The following is a 25886-nucleotide window of genomic DNA, read 5'->3' as shown; positions in this document are numbered from 1 at the left end:
CCTTCTCGACTGTTTTCCTGCTTGTGCATGCTGTGGGGGTAGTCTGCCTCCTCTCTGCACCAGAAGCTCCGAAGAAATCTCCCGTGGGTCGACGGAATCGTCCCCCTGCAACCGCAGGCACCAAAAAGCTGCATTACCGGTCCCTTGGGTCTCCTCTCAGCACGACGAGCGAGGTCCCTCGAATCCAGCGACACCGTCCAAGTGACTCCCACAGTCCAGTGACTCTTCAGCCCAAGTTTGGTGGAGGTAAGTCCTTGCCTCACCTCGCTGGGCTGCATTGCTGGGAACCGCAACTTTGCAAGCTACTCCGGCCCCTGTGCACTTCCGGCGGAAATCCTTCGTGCACAGCCAAGCCTGGGTCCACGGCACTCTAACCTGCATTGCACGACTTTCTAAGTTGGTCTCCGGCGACGTGGGACTCCTTTGTGCAACTTCGGCGAGCACCGTTTCACGCATCCTCGTAGTGCCTGTTTCTGGCACTTCTCCGGGTGCTACCTGCTTCAGTGAGGGCTCTTTGTCTTGCTCGACGTCCCCTCTCTCTGCAGGTCCAATTTGCGACCTCCTGGGCCCCAGCAGCGTCCAAAAACGCCAAACGCACGATTTGCGTGTAGCAAGGCTTGTTGGCGTCCATCCGGCGGGAAAAGACTTCTGCACGACTCTCCAAGGCGTGGGGGATCCATCCTCCAAAGGGGAAGTCTCTAGCCCTTGTCGTTCCTGCAGTATTCACAGTTCTTCAGCCTAGTAAGAGCTTCTTTGCACCAACCGCTGGCATTTCTTGGGCATCTGCCCATCTCCGAGCTGCTTGTGACTTTTGGACTTGGTCCCCTTGTTCCACAGGTACCTTCAGACAGGAATCCATCGTTGTTGCATTGCTGATTTGTGTTTTCCTTGCATTCTCCCTCTAACACGACTATTTTGTCCTTAGGGGAACTTTGGTGCACTTTGCACTCACTTTTCAGGGTCTTGGGGAGGGTTATTTTTCTAACTCTCACTATTTTCTAATAGTCCCAGCGACCCTCTACAAGGTCACATAGGTTTGGGGTCCATTCGTGGTTCACATTCCACTTTTGGAGTATATGGTTTGTGTTGCCCCTATCCCTATGTTTCCCCATTGCATCCTATTGTAATTATACATTGTTTGCACTGTTTTCTAAGACTATACTGCATATTTTTGCTATTGTGTATATATATCTTGTGTATATTTCCTATCCTCTTACTGAGGGTACACTCTAAGATACTTTGGCATATTGTCATAAAAATAAAGTACCTTTATTTTTAGTATAACTGTGTATTGTGTTTTCTTATGATATTGTGCATATGACACTAAGTGGTACTGTAGTAGCTTCACACGTCTCCTAGTTCAGCCTGAGCTGCTTTGCTAAGCTACCATTATCTATCAGCCTAAGCTGCTAGACACCCTATACACTAATAAGGGATAACTGGGCCTGGTGCAAGGTGCAAGTACCCCTTGGTACTCACTACAAACCAGTCCAGCCTCCTACAATGTGTCACTGGGACCCTGGTAACCCAGGGCCCCAGTGCTCATAAGTGTGCCTGAATGTGTTACCTGTGTAGTGACTAACTGTCTCACTGAGGCTCTGCTAATCAGAACCTCAGTGGTTATGCTCTCTCATTTCTTTCCAAATTGTCACTAAGAGGCTAGTGACCATTTTTACCAATTTACATTGGCTTACTGGAACACCCTTATAATTCCCTAGTATATGGTACTGAGGTACCCAGGGTATTGGGGTTCCAGGAGATCCCTATGGGCTGCAGCATTGCTTTTGCCACCCATAGGGAGCTCTGACAATTCTTACACAGGCCTGCCACTGCAGCCTGAGTGAAATAACGTCCACGTTATTTCACAGCCATTTTACACTGCACTTAAGTAACTTATAAGTCACCTATATGTCTAACCTTTACCTGGTAAAGGTTAGGTGCAAAGTTACTTAGTGTGAGGGCACCCTGGCACTAGCCAAGGTGCCCCCACATTGTTCAGAGCCAATTCCCTGAACTTTGTGAGTGCGGGGACACCATTACACGCGTGCACTACATATAGGTCACTACCTATATGTAGCTTCACAATGGTAACTCCGAATATGGCCATGTAACATGTCTATGATCATGGAATTGCCCCCTCTATGCCATCCTGGCATAGTTGGCACAATCCCATGATCCCAGTGGTCTGTAGCACAGACCCTGGTACTGCCAAACTGCCCTTCCAGGGGTTTCACTGCAGCTGCTGCCAACCCCTCAGACAGGCATCTGCCCTCCTGGGGTCCAGCCAGGCCTGGCCCAGGATGGCAGAACAAAGAACTTCCTCTGAGAGAGGGTGTGACACCCTCTCCCTTTGGAAAATGGTGTGAAGGCAGGGGAGGAGTAGCCTCCCCCAGCCTCTGGAAATGCTTTCTTGGGCACAGATGTGCCCAATTCTGCATAAGCCAGTCTACACCGGTTCATGGGACCCCTTAGCCCTGCTCTGGCGCGAAACTGGACAAAGGAAAGGGGAGTGACCACACCCCTGACCTGCACCTCCCCTGGGAGGTGTCCAGAGCTCCTCCAGTGTGCTCCAGACCTCTGCCATCTTGGAAACAGAGGTGCTGCTGGCACACTGGACTGCTCTGAGTGGCCAGTGCCACCAGGTGACGTCAGAGACTCCTGCTGATAGGCTCCTTCAGGTGTTAGTAGCCTATCCTCTCTCCTAGGTAGCCAAACCCTCTTTTCTGGCTATTTAGGGTCTCTGTCTCTGGGGAAACTTTAGATAACGAATGCAGGAGCTCATCCGAGTTCCTCTGCATCTCTCTCTTCACCTTCTGCCAAGGAATCGACTGCTGACCGCGCTGGAAGCCTGCAAACCTGCAACATAGTAGCAAAGACGACTACTGCAACTCTGTAACGCTGATCCTGCCGCCTTCTCGACTGTTTTCCTGCTTGTGCATGCTGTGGGGGTAGTCTGCCTCCTCTCTGCACCAGAAGCTCCGAAGAAATCTCCCGTGGGTCGACGGAATCTTCCCCCTGCAACCGCAGGCACCAAAAAGCTGCATTACCGGTCCCTTGGGTCTCCTCTCAGCACGACGAGCGAGGTCCCTCGAATCCAGCGACTCTGTCCAAGTGACCCCCACAGTCCACTGACTCTTCAGTCCAAGTTTGGTGGAGGTAAGTCCTTGCCTCACCTCGCTGGGCTGCATTGCTGGGAACCGCGACTTTTGCAGCTACTCCGGCCCCTGTGCACTTCTGGCGGAAATCCTTTGTGCACAGCCAAGCCTGGGTCCACGGCACTCTAACCTGCATTGCACGACTTTCTAAGTTGGTCTCCGGCGACGTGGGACTCCTTTGTGCGACTTCGGGTGAGCACCGTTTCACGCATCCTCGTAGTGCCTGTTTCTGGCACTTCTCCGGGTGCTACCTGCTGCTGAGAGGGCTCCTTGTCTTGCTCGACGTCCCCTCTCTCTCCTGGTCCAATTTGCGACCTCCTGGTCCCTCCAGGGCCACAGCAGCGTCCAAAAACGCTAACCGCACGATTCGCAGCTAGCAAGGCTTGTTGGCGTTCTTTCGGCGGGAAAACACTTCTGCACGACTCTCCACGGCGAGAGGGATCCGTCCACCAAAGGGGAAGTCTCTAGCCCTTTTCGTTCCTGCAGAAACCTCAGCTTCTTCTGTCCAGTAGAAGCTTCTTTGCATCCACAGCTGGCATTTCCTGGGCATATGCCCATCTCCGACTTGCTTGTGACTTTTGGACTTGGTCCCCTTGTTCCACAGGTACCCTAGATTGGAAATCCACAGTTGTTGCATTGCTGGTTTGTGTCTTTCCTGCATTATTCCTCTAACACGACTACTTTGTCCTTAGGGGAACTTTAGTGCACTTTGCACTCACTTTTCAGGGTCTTGGGGAGGGTTATTTTTCTAACTCTCACTATTTTCTAATAGTCCCAGCGACCCTCTACAAGGTCACATAGGTTTGGGGTCCATTCGTGGTTCGCATTCCACTTTTGGAGTATATGGTTTGTGTTGCCCCTATCCCTATGTTTCCCCATTGCATCCTATTGTAACTATACATTGTTTGCACTGTTTTCTAAGACTATACTGCATATTTTTGCTATTGTGTATATATATCTTGTGTATATTTCCTATCCTCTCACTGAGGGTACACTCTGAGATACTTTGGCATATTGTCATAAAAATAAAGTACCTTTATTTTTAGTATAACTGTGTATTGTGTTTTCTTATGATATTGTGCATATGACACTAAGTGGTACTGTAGTAGCTTCACACCTCTCCTAGTTCAGCCTAAGCTGCTCTGCTAAGCTACCATTATCTATCAGCCTAAGCTGCTAGACACCCTATACACTAATAAGGGATACCTGGGCCTGGTGCAAGGTGCAAGTACCCCTTGGTACTCACTACAAGCCAGTCCAGCCTCCTACATTATGACCCCCATAATGGCATGTCTCATGAGCCCCATAGTGGCATGTCACATGACCTCCATAATGGCGTCACATGACCTCCATAATGCCATGTCTCATGACCCCCACAGTGGCATGTCCCAGGAGCCCCATGGTAGCATGTCAGATGAGCCTCCAAGCGGCATGTTCCGGAGCCCAGTAGTGACATGTCACATGACCCCCATGACATGTCTCATGAGTGGCATGCGTCATGACCCCCACAGTGGCATGTTCCAGGAGCCCCACGGTAGCATGTCAGAGGAGCCTCCAAGCGGCATGTTCCGGAGCCCAGTAGTGACATGTCTCACGAGGCAGCTGTTGCTAGGCAGGCACACAAGACTGTTCATGGATACAGCGCTGCACTGCGCCTTTCCAGGCGCTTTCCTGGGCACCACTGCGTCACTCCTTGTGCGTGGTGGTGAGGTGGCATCCACACACTGTGCTCCTGTCCTGCCTGCCTCCTGCTCACCCCTCCTCGCTGCCCTCGCCCTGTCTCTCCTGCTCCCTCCCCCGTCTATCCCTCCTCCTCCCCTCCCTGGCTGGCACCTTCCCCTCCTCCTCCCTCCCGCATCCCTCCCTGGATCCCTCCTCCTTCTTTTTTCTGAAGGCTCGGCTGGGCCTCGGTGGCCCATTGTCCTCCATTACTCGCCCATCTCCTCGCCCTCCCCGGTGGGGGTCTGTGTCCGGGCCCGAGGGCCCCTGCAAGATCTGGGGGGCTGGCTGCGTGCCCGCACCCGGCGGCCTCGGGATGGAGAGGGACCGGTGGGGGCCTGGGGGCTGCGCCATGGGGGTCCGTGGACCCAGCACCGAACCGGACCCGGGACCACCGGGCCTGGGACATGTCTAGAACCGGGACAGCGCGGATGGAGACGAGGGCCGGGCTCGGGCGTCGAGCTCAGGACTAGACCCGACCCAACCCAGAGCCGGACCCGAACCCAGCGGCGGGCGCAAAACCGGCCACAGTGTGGCCCAGGCCTGGCACCTTCTACCTGGGACAGTCCCGAGGATCTGCACGGCGCTCCCTGGCACCAAGGATGTCTGTGGGACCCTAGCCGGGCCCCCAGTGCCTGAAGCTGGCATCTGAAACCCTAGGAGGGCCCCCAGTGCCCGAAGCCGGCATCTGAAACCCTAGGAGGGCCCCTAGTGCCCGAGACTGGCATCTGGTACCCTAGGAGGGCCCCTAGTGGCTGAGACTGGCATCTGGTACCCTAGGAGGGCCCCTAGTGGCTGAGACTGGCATCTGGTACCCTAGATGGGCCCCTAGTGCCCGAGACTGGCATCTGGTACCCTAGGAGGGCCCCTAGTGGCTGAGACTGGCATCTGGTACCCTAGGAGGGCCCCTAGTGCCCGAGACTGGCATCTGAAACCCTGGGCGGGCCCCTAGTGCCCGAGACTGGCATCTGATACCTGAGGCAGGCCACTAGCGCCGAAGGCTGCCATCTGTACCCTAAGAGGGCCCCTAGTGGCTGAGGCTGGCATCTGATACACTGGGCGGGCCCCTAGCGCCGAAGGCTGGCATCTGTACACAAGGATCTCCACGGCGCGCCTCTGGCACCCAGGATGTCTGTGGAACCGTAGGCCGGCCCCTGGTGTCATAGGGTGACATCTAGTACCCTAGACGGGTCCCTGGCACGGCGCAGCCTCCCCGGCACCCGGAGATGCGCACTGGTACCCAGGGAAGGACGCTCGGTACCCAGATGATGGAGAGGGGAGGGCTGCACGCCACACCCACACGGGTGGGCTGAGCTGGCCATGGCCCCCCAGAGACGCATCGGGGAACACGGGGACCCCCGTCGCCCACTTCCCTGATCCACCCATACCGCCCGTGCCAGGGCGAAACCAGTCAAGACTCTTGGTATCCACGGCAACCGGCGCAGGTGGCAGCGGGGCCTGGCGGTGGCATTCGAGGCCCGAGGAGGAGGCCGACGAGGAGGCTGAAAAGAAACAGGGACCTGGGGAGGGACTGGAGGCCGAGGAAGGACAGAGGAGGCCGGACAGGGACAGAGGAGGCCGAGGAGGGACGGAGGGGGCTGAGGAGGGACGGAAAAGGCCGGAGAGCAGCCAAGAAGGCTCAGGAGGGACAGTGGAGGCCGGAGGGGACAGAGGAGGCCGAGGTGGGACAGAGGAGGCTGAGGAGGCTCAGAGGAGGCCGAGGAGGGGCAGAGGAGCAGAGGAGGGACAGAGGAGGCAGAATAGGCTCAGAGGAAGCCGGTGGGGGACAGACGAGGCCGAGGAGGGACAGAGGAGGCCAGAGACGGACGGAGAAGGTTGAGCACAGACAAGAGGAAGCTGAGGAGGAACAGAGGAGGCCGAAGAGGAACAGAGAAGGCTGATGAAGGACAGAGGAGGCCGACAGGGGACAGAGGAGGCATAGAAGGCGCAGAGGAGGCGCAGTGGAGGCCGGAGAGGGACAGAGAAGGCAGAGGAGGAACAGAGGAGGCCGGAGACGCACAGAGGAGGCCGAGGAGGGACAGTGGAGGCCGGAAAGGACCAGAGGAGGCCGAGGGAGGACAGTGGAGGCTGCAGAGTCTCAGAGAAGGCCCGAGAGTGACAGAGGAGGCCGGAGAGGGACAGAGGCGGCTGCGGAAGGACAGAGGAGGCCGAAGAGGAATAGAGGAGGCCGGAGGCGAACAGTGGAGGCCGGAAAGGAACAGAGGAGGCCGAGGAGGGACAGAGGAGGCCGTGGAAAGGAGACTTCAGAGGAGCGGGGCAGACGCAAGAGGTAAGGAGGAGAGGTCAGTTTGGTGGGGTTTGGGGGTTGTAGGGGTGTGTGCTGTAACCAGCAGGCGGAGAGTGGTGGGGGTAATGGGGGTGAGGGGGGGGGATATCTTCCGAGTCGACAGATACAGCTTAGCATAAACGCTCTTCTCACAGGGTCTGAACAGCTTCGGGGCCACCCATTAACTCAATATTAGCGCTTCGGGGCCCCGGCCGTGGCATCCAGGCGCTACAGGACTGGTGAATAGAATGTGACACGCGCAGGAAAGGCGCCCACTTTACACAGATTTCCCCTCCGACCCCTCCCCACCCCGAACAGTTTGAAACATTGGACATTTTAAAAAGAGCTGAACCCCCATCAGTGTGCCTCTGTGCCCAGCAGTGACCCTTATGTAGCAGCAGGTACACCGCGGTGCCCAGGAGAACACGGGGCAGCCGATGGGCACACCGGATGCACAGTGGCCACCATACATGTTAGGCCAGTTCTAAATACCCTGCAGGGGCGGTGAGGCCCATCGAGGTCTCTGAACATGTCTGTGCCACAAACACCGCGCTGTCTCCTGCCCAGAGCCAGGGTACTGTCATCATATGCCACTGCTGCCCAAGTGTGTCAGGGTGCTGCCATTAACAGCAAAGGGATGTTTACTCTGCCAGTGAGTGACCAGTGTGCCAGGTACAGCTCGCCTGTTCAGTACGTCAGCAGGCAGCTCACTGTGCCATCATGTGGCCGGTATGCCAGGTTGCTGCGCACTGCACCAGTTTGTGGCCAGTGTGCCAGGTTGCTGCTCACTGTGCCAGCGTGTAGTCAGTTTGCCAGGTTGCTGCTCACTGTGCCAGTGTGTGGCCAGTTTGCCAGGTTGCTTCTCACCTTTTCAGTGTGTGTGTGTCAGTATGCCAGGTTGCTGCTCACTGTGCTAGCATGCGGTCATTGTGCCATGTTGCTGCTCACATTGCCAGTGTGTTGTCAGTATGTCAGGTTCCTGCTCACTGTGCCAATGTGTGGCAAGTGTGCCAGGTTGCTGCTCAGTGTGGAGTGTTCCCAGCTCAGCTGTTGTTCAGTATATCAGATGCTCATCACTGTGCCAGTGTGTGGTCAGCGTGCCAGGTTGATGCTCACTGTGGCACTGTGTGGCCAGTGTTCCAGGTTGCTGCTCATTGTGCCACTGTATGGTCAGTATGCCCGGTTGCTGCCAAGTGTGCAGTGGGTGCAGCTCAGCTATTGTTTGGTGTATCAGAAGGTGCTCAATATGGCACAGTGTGTCAGTATGCCAGGTTGCTGCTCACTGTGCCACTGTGTAGCCAGTATGTCAGGTTGCTGCTCATTGTGCCAGCATGCGGTCAGTATACCAGGTTGCTATTCAGTGTGCCAGTGTGTGGGCAGTGTACCAGGTTGCTCCTTAGTGTGGAATGGCTGCAGCTCAGCTTTTGTTCAGTATATCAAAAGCTGCTCACTGTACCAATGTGTGGGCACTATGGCAGGTTGCTGCTCACTGTGCCAGCATATGGTCAGTATGCTAGGCTGCTTCTTACTATGCCAGCGTGTGGCCAGTATGCCAGGAGGCTGCTCACGGTGTCACTGTGTGGTCAGTATGTCAGGTTGTAGCTCACTGCACCAGTATGTGGTCAGTATTCCAGGTTGCTGCTCACTATGCCAGCATGTGGCCAGTATGCCAGGTTGCTGCTAACTATGCCAGTGTATGCTCAGTATGCCACAATGCTGTTAACTGTGCCAGTGTGTGGTCAGTGTGCTAGGTTGCTGCTCACTGTGCCAGCATATGGTCAGTATGCCAGGTTACTGCTCAATATGGTAGCATGTGGCCAGTATGCCAGGTTGCTGCTCACTGTGGCACAGTGTGGTCAGTATGCCAGGTTGCTGCTCACTGCGCCAGTGTGTGGTCAGTATTCCAGGTTGCGGATCACTATGCCAGCATGTGGTCAGTATGTCAGGTTGCTGCTCACTGTACCAGAGTGTGGTCAGTATGCCAAGTTGCTGCTTACTATGCCAGCGTGTGGTCAGTATGCCAGGTTTCTGCTCACTGTGCCAGCATGTGATCAGTATATCAGGTTGCTCCTCACTATACCAGCGAGTGTCAGTATGCCAGGTTGCTGCTCACTATGCCAGTGTATGGTCAGTATGCCAAGTTGCTGCCTACGGTGCAGTGGGTGTGACTCTGCTATTTGTTATATCAGAAGCTGCTCACTGTGCCAGCGTGTGGTCGGTATTTCAGGTTGCTGCTCACTATGTCAGCGTGTGGCCAGTATTCCAGCATGCTGTTCACTGTGTCAGCGTGTGGCCAGTATGCCAGGTTGCTGCTCATTGTGCTAGTGTGTGGTCAGTATGCCAGGTTGGTGCTCACTGTGCCAGTGTGTGTGGTCAGCATGCCAAGTTGCTGCTCACTGTACCAGAGTGTGGTCAGTATACCAGATTGTGGCTCTCTGCACTAGTGTGTGGTCAGTATGCCAGATTGCTGCTCACTGCACAAGCGTGTGGTCAGTATGCCAGGATGCTGCTCACTGTGCCAGCATGTGGTCAATATGGCAGAATGCTGTTTACTGTGCCAGAGTGTGGTCAGGATGACAGATTGATGCTCACTGTGGCACCATGTGGTCAGTTTGCCAGGTTGCTGCTCACTGTGCCAGAGTGTGGTCAATATGCTAGATTGCTGCTCACTGTGCCAGCGTGTTGTCAGTGTGCCAGGCTGGTGCTCACTGTGCCAGCATTTGGTCAGTATGCCAGTTGCTGCTCACTCTGGCACTGTGTGGTTAGCATTCCAGGTTGCTACTCAATCTGGCACTGTGTGGTTAGTATGTCAGGTTACTGCTTACTGTACCAGCATGTGGCCAGTATGCCAGGTTGCTGTTCACTGTACCAGCATGTGGCCTTTGTACCAGGTTGCTGCTTAGTTTAGAGTGCCTCCAGCTCCACTATTGTTCAGTGTAACTGAAGGTGCCTACTGTGCCAGTTGTTTGGCTAGTGTTCCAGGTTGCTGCTCACTGTGCCAGTTTGTGGCCAGTATGCCAAGTTGCTGTTCACTGTGCCAGCGATTGGTTAGTGTGCCACATTGCTGTTGACTGTGCCAGTGTGTAGTTACAATGCCAGGTTACTGCTCACTGTGGCACCGTGTTACCACTATGCCAGGTTACTACTCACTGCACCAGTGTGTGGTCACTATGCTAGGTTGCTGCTCACAGTGCCAGTGTGTGGTCAGTATGCCAGGTTGCTTCTGTCTGTGCTGGCCTGTGGTCAGTATGCCAGGTTGCTGCTCACTGTGCCAGCATGTGGCCAGTATGCCAGGTTGCTGCTCACTGTGCCAACGTGGGGGCAGTATACCAGATTGCTGCTTATTATGCCAGCATGTGGTTAGTATGCCAGGTTGCTGCTCAGTGTGCAATGGGTGCAGCTCAGCTATTGTTCACTGTATCAGAAGGTGCTCAGTATGGCACAGTGTCGTCAGTATGCCAGGTTGCTGCTCACTGTGGCATTGTATGGTCAGTGTGCCAGGTTGCTGCTCAGTGTGCCAGAATGTGGTCAGAATGCTAAGTTGTTGCTCACTGTGCTAGCATGTGGTCAGTATGACAAGTTGCTGCTCACTGTGCCAGTGTGTGGCTAGTATGCCACGTTGCTGCTCACTGAGCCAGCATGTGGTCAGTGTGCCAGGTTGCTACTCACTGTGCCAGCATGTGATCATTGTGCCACATTGCTGCTCACTGTGCCAGCGTGTGGCAAGTATGTCAGGTTGCTGCTCACTGTGCAGTGGGTGCGGCTCAGCTATTTAGTATATCAGAAGTTTATTACTGTGCTAGCGTGTGGCCGATATGCCAAGTTTCTGCGACATATGCAATTGATGCATCTCAGCTATTGTTCAGTATATCAGAGTAATATGTTGAAAATAGCAGGACAAGTATTTAGTTCTATTGTAGTGCATTTTAAGGTTCTAGCTTTCTTGCAGGATGGAATTTGCAGATAGAGATGGATAGCAGTTCGGAGCAGGACTCAGCAAGAGCCTCTATAACTTAACTTGCGGGATAGATGGGCATGTGGGTAGTTTGGTGCTTCAGCTTGCATCGCGTTATGATCCATACCAGCTGGATTGGATAGCTTTCTTTCCTCACCAGTATGCCAGCCAAGGGTGCTCAATGCAAGGGTGATGTGCTCTGATCTTCTAGTCCCATGCACCAGCCAAACTATGGAGTGAAGGGCTGGATTCTAGCCATGCCCCTCAGCGCAGAGTTGCAGAAATCCATCTGTGAAATAACTAGTGATTGGACTACTACTGTTGTATTAAGGGATTTTATTCTAAGTAGGAGTCAGATTTGGTGTTACATTCCTCTTGCTCGAGGACCACATTGCTCAGTTTTGCAGGTTGTTTGTTAGTTTAACAGTGCATTGCTAAATTTTCCAGGGTGCAACTCAGTAGGCCAGTGTCCAGTGTAACTCTCAATGTGCCAGGAAACTTCTTGGTATTCCATGGTGCTGGCTAGATAACCTATCACGGCAATCTTTAATGTTCAGCTTGTGCCACTGAACATTCCAGGGTGCCAGTCCATACACAACAATGCAGCCCATGTGCCCGACTGGAGCTCAGTATACCAGCAATCCTGCTCAATAGGGCATGCACTGCTAGTGCTCAGTAAGCCAGAGTGGCTGCGCAATATGTCGCCAGCCAGTGCTCAGTATGCCAGAGCACCTGCTCAATATTTCGACAGCTAGTGCTCAGTAAGCCAGAGTGGTTGCTCGATATGTCGACAACTAGTGCTTAGTAAACTAGCAGCTTCTCGATATGTCGAGTTCTAGTGTTCAATAAGCCACAGCGGCTGCTCAATATGTCCTAATCCTAGTGCTCAGTAAGCCAGAGTGGCTGCGCGATATGACGCCAGCTAGTGTTCAGGATTCCAGAGCGACTGCTCAATATGTCCTAATCCTAGTGCACAGTTAGCCAGAGCGTCTGCTTAGTAAGTCGAGTGATTGTGCTCAACAAGCAAGAGCAGCAGCTGAATGTATCCTAGAGCTAGTGCACAGTATGCCAGAGCAACTGCTCAGTGTATTTGAGTACTAATGCTCAGTAAGCCAGAGGGCTGCTCAATATGTCCGAGTCCTAGTGCTCAGTAAGCTAGAGTGGTTGCTCATTATGTAGAGTGCTTAGTAAACAGAGTGGCTGCTCTATATGTCATTGTGCTAATGCTCAGTAAGCCAGAGCAACCACTCAATATGTCCGAGTGCTAGTGCTCAGTATGCCAGAGAGTTGGTCTATAGTCCTAGTGCTAGTAATCAGTAAGCCAGAGAGTCTGCTTAGTATGTTGAGTGCTAGTGTCCAGTAAGCCCGAGTGGCTGCTTAGCATATCTGATTGGCAGTGCTCAGTAAGCCAGAGCGGCTGCTCTGTAGGTCTGAGTGCCAGTGAACAGTAAGCTGGAGCAGCTGCTCGATATGTTGAGTTCTAGTGCTCAGTAAGCTATAGCGGCTGGTTAGTATGTTAAGAGCTAGTGCTCAGTAAGCCAGAGTGGCTGCTCTATATGTCAGAGTGCTGGTGCTCAGTAAGCCAGAGTGGCTGCTCGATATGCCGACAGCTAGTGCTTAGTAAGCTAGCAGCTTCTCAATATGTCGAGTTCTAGTGCTCAGTAATCCAGAGCGACTGCTCAATATGTCCTAATCCTGGTGCACAGTAAGCCTGAGCGGCTGCTTAGTGTGTCGAGTGCTAGTGCTCAATAAGACACAGCGGCTGCTCAATATGTCCTAATCCTACTGCTCAGTAATCCAGAGTGACTATTCAATATGTCTGAGTGCTAGTGCTCAGTAAGCCAGAGTGGCGGCTCGATATGTCGACAGCTAGTGCTTAGTAAGCTAGCAGCTTCTCGATATGTCGAGTTGTAGTGTTCATTAATTCAGAGCAACTGCTCAATATGTCCTAATCCTAGTGCACAGTTAGCCAGAGCGTCTGCTTAGTAAGTCGAGTGCTTGCGCTCAACAAGCAAGAGCAGCAGCTGAATGTATCCTAGAGCTAGTGCACAGTATGCCAGAGCAACTGCTCAGTGTATTTGAGTACTAATGCTCAGTAAGCCAGAGGGCTGCTCAATATGTCTGAGTCCTAGTGCTCAGTAAGCTAGAGTGGTTGCTCATTATGTAGAGTGCTTAGTAAACAGAGTGGCTGCTCTATATGTCAGTGTGCTAATGCTCAGTAAACCAGAGCAACCACTCAATATGTCCGAGTGCTAGTGCTCAGTATGCCAGAGAGTTGGTCTATAGTCCTAGTGCTAGTAATCAGTAAGCCAGAGAGTCTGCTTAGTATGTCGAGTGCTAGTGTCCAGTAAGCCCGAGTGGCTGCTTAGCATATCTGATTGGCAGTGCTCAGTAAGCCAGAGCGGCTGCTCTGTATGTCTGAGTGCTAGTAAACAGTAAGCTGGAGCAGCTGCTCGATATGTTGAGTTCTAGTGCTCAGTAAGCTATAGCGGCTGGTTAGTATGTTAAGAGCTAGTGCTCAGTAAGCCAGAGTGGCTGCTCTATATGTCAGAGTGCTGGTGCTCAGTAAGCCAGAGCGGCTGCTCTATATGTCAGAGTGCTAGTGCTCAGTAAGCCAGAGTGGCTGCTCAATATGCCGACAGCTAGTGCTTAGTAAGCTAGCAGCTTCTCAATATGTCGAGTTCTAGTGCTCAGTAATCCAGAGCGACTGCTCAATATGTCCTAATCCTGGTGCACAGTAAGCCTGAGCGGCTGCTTAGTGTGTCGAGTGCTAGTGCTCAATAAGACACAGCAGCTGCTCAATATGTCCTAATCCTACTGCTCAGTAATCCAGAGTGACTATTCAATATGTCTGAGTGCTAGTGCTCAGTAAGCCAGAGTGGCAGCTCGATATGTCGACAGCTAGTGCTTAGCAAGCTATCAGCTTCTCGATATGTCAAGTTGTAGTGTTCAGTAATTCAGAGCAACTGCTCAATATGTCCTAATCCTAGTGCACAGTAAGCCTGAGAGGCTGCTTAGTGTGTTGAGTGCTAGTGCTCAACAAGCCACATCAGCTGCTCAATATGTTCGAGTGCTAGTCCTCAGTAAGCCAGAGTGGCTGCGCGATATGTCGACAGCTAGTGCTCAGTAAGCCAGAGCACCTGATCGATATGTCGACAACTAGTGCTCAGTGAGCCAGAGTGGCTGCTCAATATGTCGACAGCTAGTGCTTAGTAAGCTAGCAGCTTCTTGATATGTCGAGTTCTAGTGCTCAGTAATCCAGAGCGACTGCTCAATATGTCCTAATATTAGTGCACAGTAAGTCTGAGCGGCTTCTTAGTGTATTGAGGCATGTGCTCAATAAGCAACAGCGGCTGCTCAATATGTCCTAATTCTAGTGCTCAGTAACCCAGAGTGGCTACTCAATATGTCTGAGTTCTAGTGTTCAGTAATCCAGAGCGACTGCTCAATATGTCCTAATCTTAGGGCACAGTAAGCCTGAGCGGTTGCTTAATGGGTCGAGTGCTAGTGCGCAATAAGCCACAGCGGCTGCTCAATATGTCCTAACCCTAGTGCTCAGTAAGCCAGCGTGGCTACTCAATATGTCCGAGTGCTAGTGCTCAGGAAGCCAGAGTGGCTGCGCGATATGACGCCAGCTAGTGCTCAGTAAGCCAGAGCACCTGCTCGATATGTGGACAGCTAGTGCTCAGTAAGCCAGAGTGGCTGCTTGATATGTGGACAGCTAGTGCTTAGTAAGCTAGCAGCTTCTCGATATGTCGAGTTCTAGTGCTCAGTAATCCAGAGGGACTGCTCAATATGTCCTAATCCTTGTGCACAGTAAGCCTGAGCGGCTGCTTAGTGTGTTGAGTGCTAGTGCTCAATAAGCCACAGCGGCTGCTCAATATGTCCTAATCCTAGTGCTCAGTAAGCCAGAGCGGCTGCTTAGTGTGTCAAGTGCTAGTGCTCAATAAACCACAGCGGTTGCTCAATATGTCCTAATCTTAGTGCTCAGTAAGCTAGAGTGGCTACTCAATATGTACAAATTCTAGTGTTCAGTAATCCAGAGCGACTGCTCAATATGTCCTAATCCTAGTGCACAGTAAGCCTGAGCGGCTGCTTAGTGTGTCGAGTGCTACTGCTCAACAAGCCACAGCGGCTGCTCAATATGTCCGAGTGCTAGTGCTCAGTAAGCCAGAGTGGCTGCGTGATATGTCGCCAGCTAGTGTTCAGTAAGCCAGAGCACCTGCTCAATATGTCGACAGCTAGTGCTCAGGAAGCCAGAGTGGCTGCTCGACATGTCGACAGCTAATTCTTAGTAAGATAGCAGCTTCTCGATATGTCGAGTTCTAGTGCTCAGTAATCCAGAGTGACTGCTCAATATGTCCCAATCTTAGTGCACAGTAAACCTGAGCGGCTGCTTAATGTGTCGAGTGCTAGTGCTCAATAAACCACAGCGGCTGCTCAATATGTCCTAATCCTAGTGCTCAGTAAGCCAGAGTGGCTACTCAATATGTCCAAGTGCTAGTGCTCAGTAAGCCAGAGTGGCTGCACGATATGTCGCCAGCTAGTGTTCAGTAAGACAGAGCACCTGCTCGAGCTAGTGCTCAGTAAGCCAGAGTGGCTGCTCGATATGTCGACAGCTAGTGCTTAGTAAGCTAGCAGCTTCTCAATATGTCGAGTTCTATTGCTCAGTAATCCAGAGCGACTGCTCAATATGTCTTAATCCTAGTGCACAGTAAGTCTGAGCAGCTGCTTAGTGTGTCGAGTGCTAGTGCTCAATAAGCCACAGCGGCTGCTCAATATGTCCTAATCCTAGTGTTCAGTAAGCCAGAGTGGCTACTCAATATGTCCGAGTGCTAGTGCTCAGTAAGCCAAAATGGCAGCGCGATATGTTGCTAGCCAGTTCTCAGTAAGCCAGAGCACCTGCTCGATATGTCAACAGCTAGTGCTCAGTAATCCAGAGTGGCTGCTCGATTTGTCGACAGCTAGTGTTTAGTAAGCTAGCAGCTGCTCGATATGTCGAGTTCTAGTGCTAAGTAATCCAGAGCAACTGCTCAATATGTCCTAATCCTTGTGCACAGTAAACCTGAGCGGTTGCTCAATATGTCCTAATCCTAGTGCTCAGTAAACTATTGTGGCTACTCAATATGTCCGAGTGCTAGTGCTCAGTAAGGCAGAGTGGCTGCGCAATATGTTGCCAGCTAGTGCTCAGTAAGCCAGAGCACCTGCTCAATATGTCGACAGCTAGTGCTCAGTAATCCAGAGTGGCTGCTCGATATGTTGACAGCTAGTGCTTAGTAAGGTAGCAGCTGCTCGATATGTCGAGTTCTAGTGTTAAGTAATCCAGAGCGACTGCTCAATATGTCCTAATCCTTGTGCACAGTAAGCCTGAGCGGCTGCTTAGTGTGTTGAGTGCTAGTGCTCAATAAGCCACAGCGGCTGCTCAATATGTCCTAATCCTAGTGCTCAGTAAGCCAGAGCGGCTGCTTAGTGTGTCAAGTGCTAGTGCTCAGTTAGCCAAAATGGCAGCGCAATATGTTGCTAGCCAGTTCTCAGTAAGCCAGAGCACCTGCTCAATATTTCGACAGCTAGTGCTCAGTAAGCTAGAGTGGCTGCTCGATATGTCAACAACTAGGGCTTAGTAAGCTAACAGCTTCTTGATATGTCAAGTTCTAGTGTTCAGTAATCCAGAGCGACTGCTCAATATGTTCTAATCCTAGTGCACAGTAAGCCAGAGTGTCTGCTTAGTATGTCGAGTGCTAGTGCTCAGTACGCCAGAGCAGCAGCTGAATGTATCCTAGAGCTAGTGCACAGTATGCCAGAGCAGCTGCTCAGTGTATTTGAGTACTAATGCTCAGTAAGCCAGAGGGCTGCTTTATATGTCTGAGTGCTAGTGTTCAGTAAGTCAGAGCAGCAGCTCAGTATGTCGAGTGCTAGTGCTCAGTAAGCCAGAGTGGCTTCTCATATGTTCAGTGATAGTGTACACTAAGGGAGAGTGGCTGCTCGATATGTTGAGTGCTGATGCTCAGTAAGCCAGAGCGGCTGCTCAATATGTCCAAGTGCCAGTGCTCAGTAGGCCAGAGTGGCGTGTGCAGTAAGCCAGACTGCTGCTCTATATGTTCAAGTATTAGTGCTCAGTAACCCAGAGTGGCTGCTTAGTATGTCACGAGCTAGAGTTCAGTAAACCAGAGCAGCTGCTTGAAATGTTGAGTTCTAGTGCTCAGTAAGACAGAGTGACTGCTCAATATGTCTGATTTATGGTGCTCGGTAAGCCAGAGCAGCTGCTTAGTGTGCCGAGTGCTGGTGCTCATTAAGCCAGAGTAACTGCTCTACATGTCCGAGTACTAGTTCTCAGTAGGCCAGAGTGGCTGCTCGATATGTTGACAGCTAGTGCTCAGTAAGCCAGAGCAGCTGCTCATTATGTCCGAATTATGGTGCTTACTAAGCCAGAGCGGCTGCTTGATATGTTGACAGCTAGTGCTCAATAAGCCAGACAAGCTGCTCAAAATGTCTGAGTGCTAGTGCTTAGTAAGCCAGAGCGACTGCTCTATATGTCGGAGTCCTAGTGCTCAGTAAGTTAGAGCCGCTGTTCTATATGTAGAGTGTTTAATAAGCCAGAGCGGCCGCTCTATATGTCTGAGTACTAGTTTTCAGTAAGCCAGAGTGGCCGCTCAATATTTCCGAGTGCTGGTGCTCAGTAAGCTAGAGCAGTTGCTCCATATGTCGAGTGCCAGTGCTCAGTAAGCCAGAGGGGCTGCTCTAAGGGCCTCATTTCAATCTTGGCGGTCTTTTACCAAGACCGCAGAGGTACCGCCGTGCTGAAGACCGCCAGTGCAGGAAGTTTTCCCGCACAGCGTATCATGACTGCTGGCAGCTCTCCGCCCTTTTCCGGATGGAGAGTTGCCAGCAGCCATACTGGCGGTCGGCGGTGAAGTGGAGGCTGCTCCACCTCCACCGCCACGTCATCAGAACATGGTTCACCGAATCACAACCCATGATTCGGTGTGGCGGTGTTCTGGTGACGGGGAGCTGGCGGCGGAGCAGCACCCATGGATCCCCTTCCCTCCCGGAGGATCACCAGACCAGGTAAGGTGATCGTCCGTTAGGGGAGAGGGGTGGGGGGTGTTGTGTGCGTGCATGGGAGTGTGCGTGTGAGTGTGTAGAGGGGGTGTGTGAGTGCGTGTATGCATGCAGGGGTGTGTTGTGTGTATGGAAAATGTCTGTGGATGTCTGTGTGTATGTGTATATCTGTGTGTATTTGGGCGAGTGTGTGTGCGTGTATGTGTAGTTGTGTGAGTGTGCGTGAAGAGTGGGTGTGTCAATGTTTGGGGGTGTGGGGAGGGGGGTCCTACCACCTTTGGGGGGCAATAGGGGGGTCGTGGGATTGAGGGGAGGACTCTGGGGAGGGGGAGAGGGAGGGGGGTGGGGGAGACCCCTATCCATACTAGGGAACGTATTCTCTGGTACTGATAGTGCCTACCGCCATGGATATCGTGGCGGTACAGAAACCCACGAAATCCATGGCGGTATGCAGGGTCGTGATACCAGCCAGTGGTACATGCCAGTGGTGCTGCTCCATTTGTCTGACTTCTACGGCTTAGAAACGAGAGCGCTGGAAAGGATCTGTGGGTGGCGGGCAGGGCTGGTGTTATTGGGGTGATTCAGTGTGTCAGCGGGGCTACAGTACATGCCAGTGGTGCTGCTCCATTTGTCTGAGTTCTACGGCTTAGAAACGAGAGCGCTGGTAAGTATCCATGGGTAGTGGGCAGGGCTGGTGTTTATGAGGGTGATTCAGTGTGTCAGCAGGGCTAGAGTACATGCCAGTGGTGCTGCTCCATTTGTCTGAGTTCTACGGCTTAGAAACGAGAGCGCTGCTAAGTATCCGTGGGTGCAGGCAGGGCTGGTGTTTATGAGGGTGATTCAGTGTGTCAGCGGGGCTACATTACATGCCAGTGGTGCTGCTCCATTTGTCTGAGTTCTACGGCTTAGAAACGAGATCGCTGGTAAGTATCCATGGGTAGTGGGCAGGGCTGGTGTTATGGGGGTGATTCAGTGTGTCAGCGGGGCTACAGTACATGCCAGTGGTGCTGCTCCATTTGTCTGAGTGCTACGGCTTAGAAACAAGAGCACTGTTCAGCATCTGCGGGTGGCGGGCAGGGCTGGTGTTTATGGGGGTGATTCAGTGTGTCAGCGCGGCTACAGAACATGCCAGTGGTGCTGCTCCATTTCTGTGAGTGCTATGGCTTAGAAACAAGAGTGCTGTTCAGCATCTGTGGGTGGCGGGCAGGGCTGGTGTTTATGGGGGTGGTTCAGTGTAGCAGGAAGGCTGCTTAACATTCAGTGGTGCCTAGGATGGTGTTTACTGCGTTGGGCCAATGCTCAGTATTACGCTGCACTGCTCACTGTGCCAGTGTGCTGCTCAGTATTGGGCGGGTGCAACACATTACGCAAGGATACTGATTTGTATGTTACCTATTCTGCTGTCTGTGCCACAAGAGCCAAACAGGGCCTTATACATGAGTCCTTATGTCTGTGACTGCTCTACGGCCCACACCGCTACCTCTATCAAGGCCACCTCTGACCAACAACTGAAAGAACCATAAGGACAAAACTGAAATCACAAGAGACCGGGGTAAATATATATCTTTATAGTCAAAACAACATTAGCTCCTGGTTCAACATCATAAGAAGAAATATGAGAGTAATGAAGTTTCAGTAAGATAATACAAACGACGTAAACATGAGTTAAAACAATTAATTAAACAGAAATAATAAGAGACTGCCGGTGAGTAAAACGTGCTTGGTGCCCTACAAACATGCCACCTATGTTAATGAATGGCATATCAGTGTGACACATGCAATAACATTTACTAGGACCCTCTCCAATACATAATGGCAATAAGGTGTGTAACTTCACAATGTGAGGGACTTCCAGTCTCACTAAACTCGGGGATAATCATCAGGACTCGAAGAACATAGAGAGCCCGAGAGTAGACTGCATAGAGGAGAACTCTCACTGGAGGGGTAAAGGAAGGAGAACACTCACAGGAGGGGTAAAGAGAGGAGAACATTCACGGGAGGGGTAAAGGAAGGAGAACACTCACAGGAGGGGTAAGGGAAGGAGAACACTCACAGGAGGGGTAAAGGGAGGAGAACACTCACAGGAGGGGTAAAGGGAGGAGAACACTCACAGGAGGGGTAAAGGGAGGAGAACACTCACAGGAGGGGTAAAGGGAGGAGAACACTCACAGGAGGGGTAGGGGAGGAGAACACTCACGGGAGGGTAAAGGAAGGAGAACACTCACTGGAGGGGTAAAGGAAGGAGAACACTCACGGGAGGGGTAAAGGAAGGAGAACACTCACGGGAGGGGTAAGGGAAGGAGAACACTCACAGGAGGGGTAAAGGGAGGAGAACACTCACAGGAGGGGTAAAGGAAGGAGAACACTCACAGGAGGGGTAAAGGAAGGAGAACACTCACAGGAGGGGTAAAGGAAGGAGAACACTCACGGGAGGGGTAAAGGAAGGAGAACACTCACAGGAGGGGTAAAGCAAGGAGAACACTCACAGGAGGGGTAAAGGAAGGAGAACACTCACGGGAGGGTAAAGGAAGGAGAACACTCACGGGAGGGGTAAAGGAAGGAGAACACTCACTGGAGGGGTAAAGGAAGGAGAACACTCACGGGAGGGTAAAGGAAGGAGAACACTCGCTGGAGGGGTAAAGGAAGGAGAACACTCACTGGAGGGGTAAAGGAAGGAGAACACTCACAGGAGGGGTAAAGGACGGAGAACTCTCACGGGAGGAGTAAAGGAAGGAGAACACTCACAGGAGAGGTAAAGGAAGGAGAACACTCATGGGAGGGGTAAAGGAAGGAGAACACTCACGGGAGGGGTAAAGGAAGGAAAACACGCACGGGAGGGGTAAAGGAAGGAAAACACTCACTGGAGGGGTAAAGGAAGGAGAACACTCACTGGAGGGGTAAGGGAGAAGAACACTTACTGGAGGGGTAAAGGAAGGAAAACACGCACGGGAGGGGTAAAGGAAGGAGAACACTCACAGGAGGGGTAAAGGAAGGATAAAACTCACAGGAGGGGTAAAGGAAGAACACTCACAGGAGGGGTAAAGGAAGGAAAACACGCACGGGAGGGGTAAGGGAAGGAAAACACTCACGGGAGGGGTAAAGGAAGAACACTCACGGGAGGGGTAAAGGAAGGAGAACACTCACAGGAGGGGTAAAGGAAGGAGAACACTCACAGGAGGGGTAAAGGAAGAACACTCACGGGAGGGGTAAAGGAAGGAAAACACGCACGGGAGGGGTAAGGGAAGGAGAACACTCACGGGAAGGTAAAGGAAGGAGAACACTCACGGGAGGGGTAAAGGAAGGAGAACACTCACGGGAGGGGTAAGGGAAGGAGAACACTCACAGGAGGGGTAAAGGAAGGAGAACAGTCACGGGAGGGGTAAAGGAAGGAGAACACTCACAGGAGGGGTAAGGGAAGGGGAACACTCACAGGAGGGGTAAACGAAGGAGAACACTCACAGGAGGGGTAAGGGAAGGAGAACACTCACAGGAGGAGTAAAGGAAAGAGAACACTTACGGGAGGGGAAAAGGAAAGAGAACACTCACGGGAGGGGTAAGGGAAGGAGAACACTCACAGGAGGGGTAAAGGAACGAGAACACTCACGGGAGGGGTAAAGGAACGAGAACACTCACGGGAGGGGTAAAGGAAGGAGAACACTCACAGGAGGGGTAAGGGAAGGAGAACACTCACAGGAGGGGTAAAGGAAGGAGAACACTCACAGGAGGGGTAAGGGAAGGAGAACACTCACTGGAGGGGTAAGGGAAGGAGAACACTCAAGGGAGGGGTAAAGGGAGGAGAACACTCACAGGAGGGGTAAAGGAAGGAGAACACTCACAGGAGGGGTAAAGGGAGGAGAACACTCACAGGAGGGGTAAAGGAAGAACACTCACGGGAGGGGTAAAGGAAGAACACTCACGGGAGGGGTAAAGGAAGGAAAACACGCATGGGAGGGGTAAGGGAAGGAGAACACTCACGGGAAGGTAAAGGAAGGAGAACACTCACAGGAGGGCTAAAGGAAGGAGAACACTCACGGGAGGGGAAAAGGAAAGAGAACACTCACGGGAGGGGTAAGGGAAGGAGAACACTCACAGGAGGGGTAAAGGGAGGAGAACACTCACAGGAGGGGTAAAGGGAGGAGAACACTCACAGGAGAGGTAAAGGAAGGAGAACATTCACAGGAGGGGTAAAGGAAGGAGAACACTCACAGGAGGGGTAAGGGAAGGAGAACACTCACGGGAGGGGTAAGGGAAGGAGAACACTCACAGGAGGGGTAAAGGGAGGAGAACACTCACAGAAGGGGTAAAGGGAGGAGAACACTCCCGGGAGGGGTAAAGGAAGGAAAACACTCACAGGAGGGGTAAAGGAAGGAGAACACTCACAGGAGGGGTAAAGGGAGGAGAACACTCACGGGAGGGGTAAAGGAAGGAGAACACTCACAGGAGGGGTAAAGGAAGGAGAACACTCACGGGAGGGGTAAAGGAAGGAGAACACTCACAGGAGGGGTAAAGGAAGGAGAACACTCACAGGAGGGGTAAAGGGAGGAGAACACTCACAGGAGGGGTAAAGGAGGGAGAACACTCACAGGAGGCGTAAAGGAAGGAGAACACTCACAGAAGGGGAAAAGGAAGGAGAACACTCACAGAAGGGGTAAAGGGAGGAGAACACTCACGGGAGGGCTAAAGGAAGGAGAACACTCACGGGAGGGGTAAAGGAAGGAGAACACTCACGAGAGGGGAAAAGGAAGGATAACACTCACGGGAGGGGTAAAGGAAGGAGAACACTCACAGGAGGGGTAAAGGGAGGATAACACTCACGGGGGGGGTAAAGGAAGGAGAACACTCACAGGAGGGGTAAGGGAAGGAGCACACTCACAGGAGGGGTTAAGACAGGAGAACACTCACAGGAGGGGTAAAGGGAGGAGAACACTCAAAGGAGTGGCAAAGGAAGGAGAACACTCACGGGAGGGGTAAGGGAAGGAGAATACTCACAGGAGGGCTAAATGAAGGAGAACACTCACAGGAGGGGTAAAGGAAGGAAAACGCTCACGGAAGGAGTAAAGGAAGGAGAACACTCACAGGAGGGCTAAAGGAAGGAGAACACTAACAGGAGGGGTAAAGGGAGGAGAACACTCACGGGAGGGCTAAAGGAAGGAGAACACTCACAGGAGGGGTAAAGGAAGGAGAACACTCACAGGAGGGGTAAAGGGAGGAGAATACTCACGGGAGAAGTAAAGGAAGGAGAACACTCACAGGAGGGGTAAAGGAAGGAGAACACTCACGGGAGGGGTAAGGAAGGAGAACACTCACACGAGGGCTAAAGGGAGGAGAACACTCACGGGAGGGGTAAAGGAAGGAGAACACTCACGGGAGGGGAAAAGGAAGAACACTCACAGGAGGGCTAAAGGGAGGAGAACACTCACAGGAGGGGTAAAGGAAGGAGAACACTCACGGGAGGCGTAAAGGAAGGAGAACACTCACGGGAGGGGTAAAGGGAGGATAACACTCACGGGAGGGTAAGGGAAGGAGAACACTCACAGGAGGGGTAAAGGAAGGAGAACACTCACGGGAGGGGTAAAGAAAGGAAGGAGAATGCTCACGGGAAGGGTAAAGGAAGGAGAACACTCACGGGAGAAGTAAAGGAAGGAGAACACTCACAGGAGGGGTAAAGGAAGGAGAACACTCACAGGAGGGGTAAAGGGAGGAGAACACTCACGGGAGAAGTAAAGGAAGGAGAAAACTCACAGGAGTGGTAAGGGAGGAGAACACTCACAGGAATGTAAAGGAAGGGGAACCCTCACGGGAGGGGTAAAGGAAGGAGAACACTCACGGGAGGGGTAAAGGGAGGAGAACACTCACGGGAGGGGTAAGGGAAAGAGAACACTCACGGGAGGGTAAAGGAAGGCGAACACTGTAGGAGGTTGGACTGGCTTGTAGTGAGTACCAAGGGGTACTTACACCTTGCACCAGGCCCAGTTATCCCTTATTAGTGTATAGGGTGTCTAGCAGCATAGGCTGATAGATAATGGTAGCTTAGCAGAGCAGCTTAGGCTGAACTAGGAGACGAGTGAAGCTCCTACAGTACCACTAGTGTCATATGCACAATATCATAAGAAAACACAATACACAGATATACTAAAAATAAAGGTACTTTATTTTTATGACAATATGCCAAAAGTATCTCAGTGAGTACCCTCAGTATGAGGATAGCAAATATACACAAGATATATATGTACACAATACCAAAATATGCAGTAATAGTCTTAGAAAACAGTGCAAACAATGTATAGTTACAATAGGATGCAATGGGGACACATAGGGATAGGGGCAACACAAACCATATACTCCAAAAGTGGAATGCGAACCACAAATGGACCCCAAACCTATGTGACCTTGTAGAGGGTCGCTGGGACTGTAAGAAAACATTTAGGGTTAGAAAAATAGCCCACCCCAAGACCCTGAAAAGTGAGTGCAAAGTGCACTAAAGTTCCCCAAAGGACATAGAAGTCGTGATAGGGTAATTCTGCAGGAAAGGCACAAATCAGCAATGCAACAACGATGGATTTCCAAACGAGGGTACCTGTGGAACAAGGGGACCAAGTCCAAAAGTCACAAGCAAGTCGGAGATGGGCAGATGCCCAGGAAATGCCAGCTGTGGGTGCAAAGAAGCTGCTACTGGACAGTAGATGCTGAAGATTCTGCAGGAATGACAAGGGCTAGGAACTTCCCCTTTAGAGGACAGATCCCCCACGCCGTGGAGAGTCGTGCAGAAGTGTTTTCCTGAAGAAAGACCGCCAACAAGCCTTGCTAGCTGCAAATCGTGCGGTTAGGGTTTTTGGATGCTGCTGTGGCCCAGGAGGGACCAGGATGTCGCCAATTGCGTCTGGTGACAGAGGGGGCGTCGAGCAAGACAAGGAGCCCTCTCAGAAGCAGGCAGCACCCGCAGAAGTGCCGGAACAGGCACTACGAAGTGGAGTGAAACGGTGCTCACCCGAAGTCGCACAAAGGAGTCCCACGTCGCCGGAGGACAACTTAGGAGGTCGTGCAATGCAGGTTAGAGTGCCGTTGACCCAGGCTGGACTGTGCACAAAGGATTTCCGCCGGAAGTGCACGGAGGCCGGAGTAGCTGCAAAAGTCGCGGTTCCCAGCAATGCAGTCTGGCGTGGGGAGGCAAGGACTTACCTCCACCAAACTTGGACTGAAGAGTCACTGGACTGTGGGAGTCACTTGGACAGAGTTGCTAGATTCAAGGGACCTCGCTCGTCGTGCTGAGAGGAGACCCAGGGTACCGGTGATGCAGTTCTTTGGTGCCTGCGGTTGCAGGGGGACGATTCAGTCGACCCACAGGAGATTTCTTCGGAGCTTCTAGTGCAGAGAGGAGGCAGACTACCCCCACAGCATGCACCACCAGGAAAGCAGTCGAGAAGGCGGCAGGATCAGCGTTACAGAGTTGCAGTAGTCGTCTTTGCTACTTTGTTGCAGTTTTGCAGGCTTCCAGCGCGTTCAGCAGTCGATTCCTTGGCAGAAGGTGAAGAGAGAGATGCAGAGGAACTCGGATGAGCTCTTGCATTCGTTATCTAAGAAACCCCCAGAGACAGAGACACTAAATAGCCAGAAAAGAGGGTTTGGCTACCTAGGAGAGAGGATAGGCTAGCAACACCTGAAGTAGCCTATCAGAAGGAGTCTCTGACGTCACCTGCTGGCACTGGCCACT

General features: G+C 52.3%; 1 protein-coding gene across 1 annotated transcript in view; it reads left to right on the top strand.

The window, feature by feature from the left end:
- Positions 1 to 4699: 4699 nt before the first annotated feature.
- GPR173 (G protein-coupled receptor 173) overlaps positions 4700 to 25886 on the top strand; it is a 128326-nt gene continuing 107139 nt past the window's right edge. The window contains exon 1 of the mRNA XM_069209304.1: positions 4700 to 7164. The gene's annotated coding sequence lies outside the window, so the exon portion shown is untranslated. The remainder of the gene's footprint in view (positions 7165 to 25886) is intronic.

The sequence above is a fragment of the Pleurodeles waltl genome, chromosome 10, assembly GCF_031143425.1.
Source record: "Pleurodeles waltl isolate 20211129_DDA chromosome 10, aPleWal1.hap1.20221129, whole genome shotgun sequence".
Taxonomy (NCBI): Eukaryota; Metazoa; Chordata; class Amphibia; order Caudata; family Salamandridae; genus Pleurodeles; species Pleurodeles waltl.
Note: the sequence above shows the minus strand (reverse complement) of the source record. Positions and strands in the feature narration are given on the sequence as shown.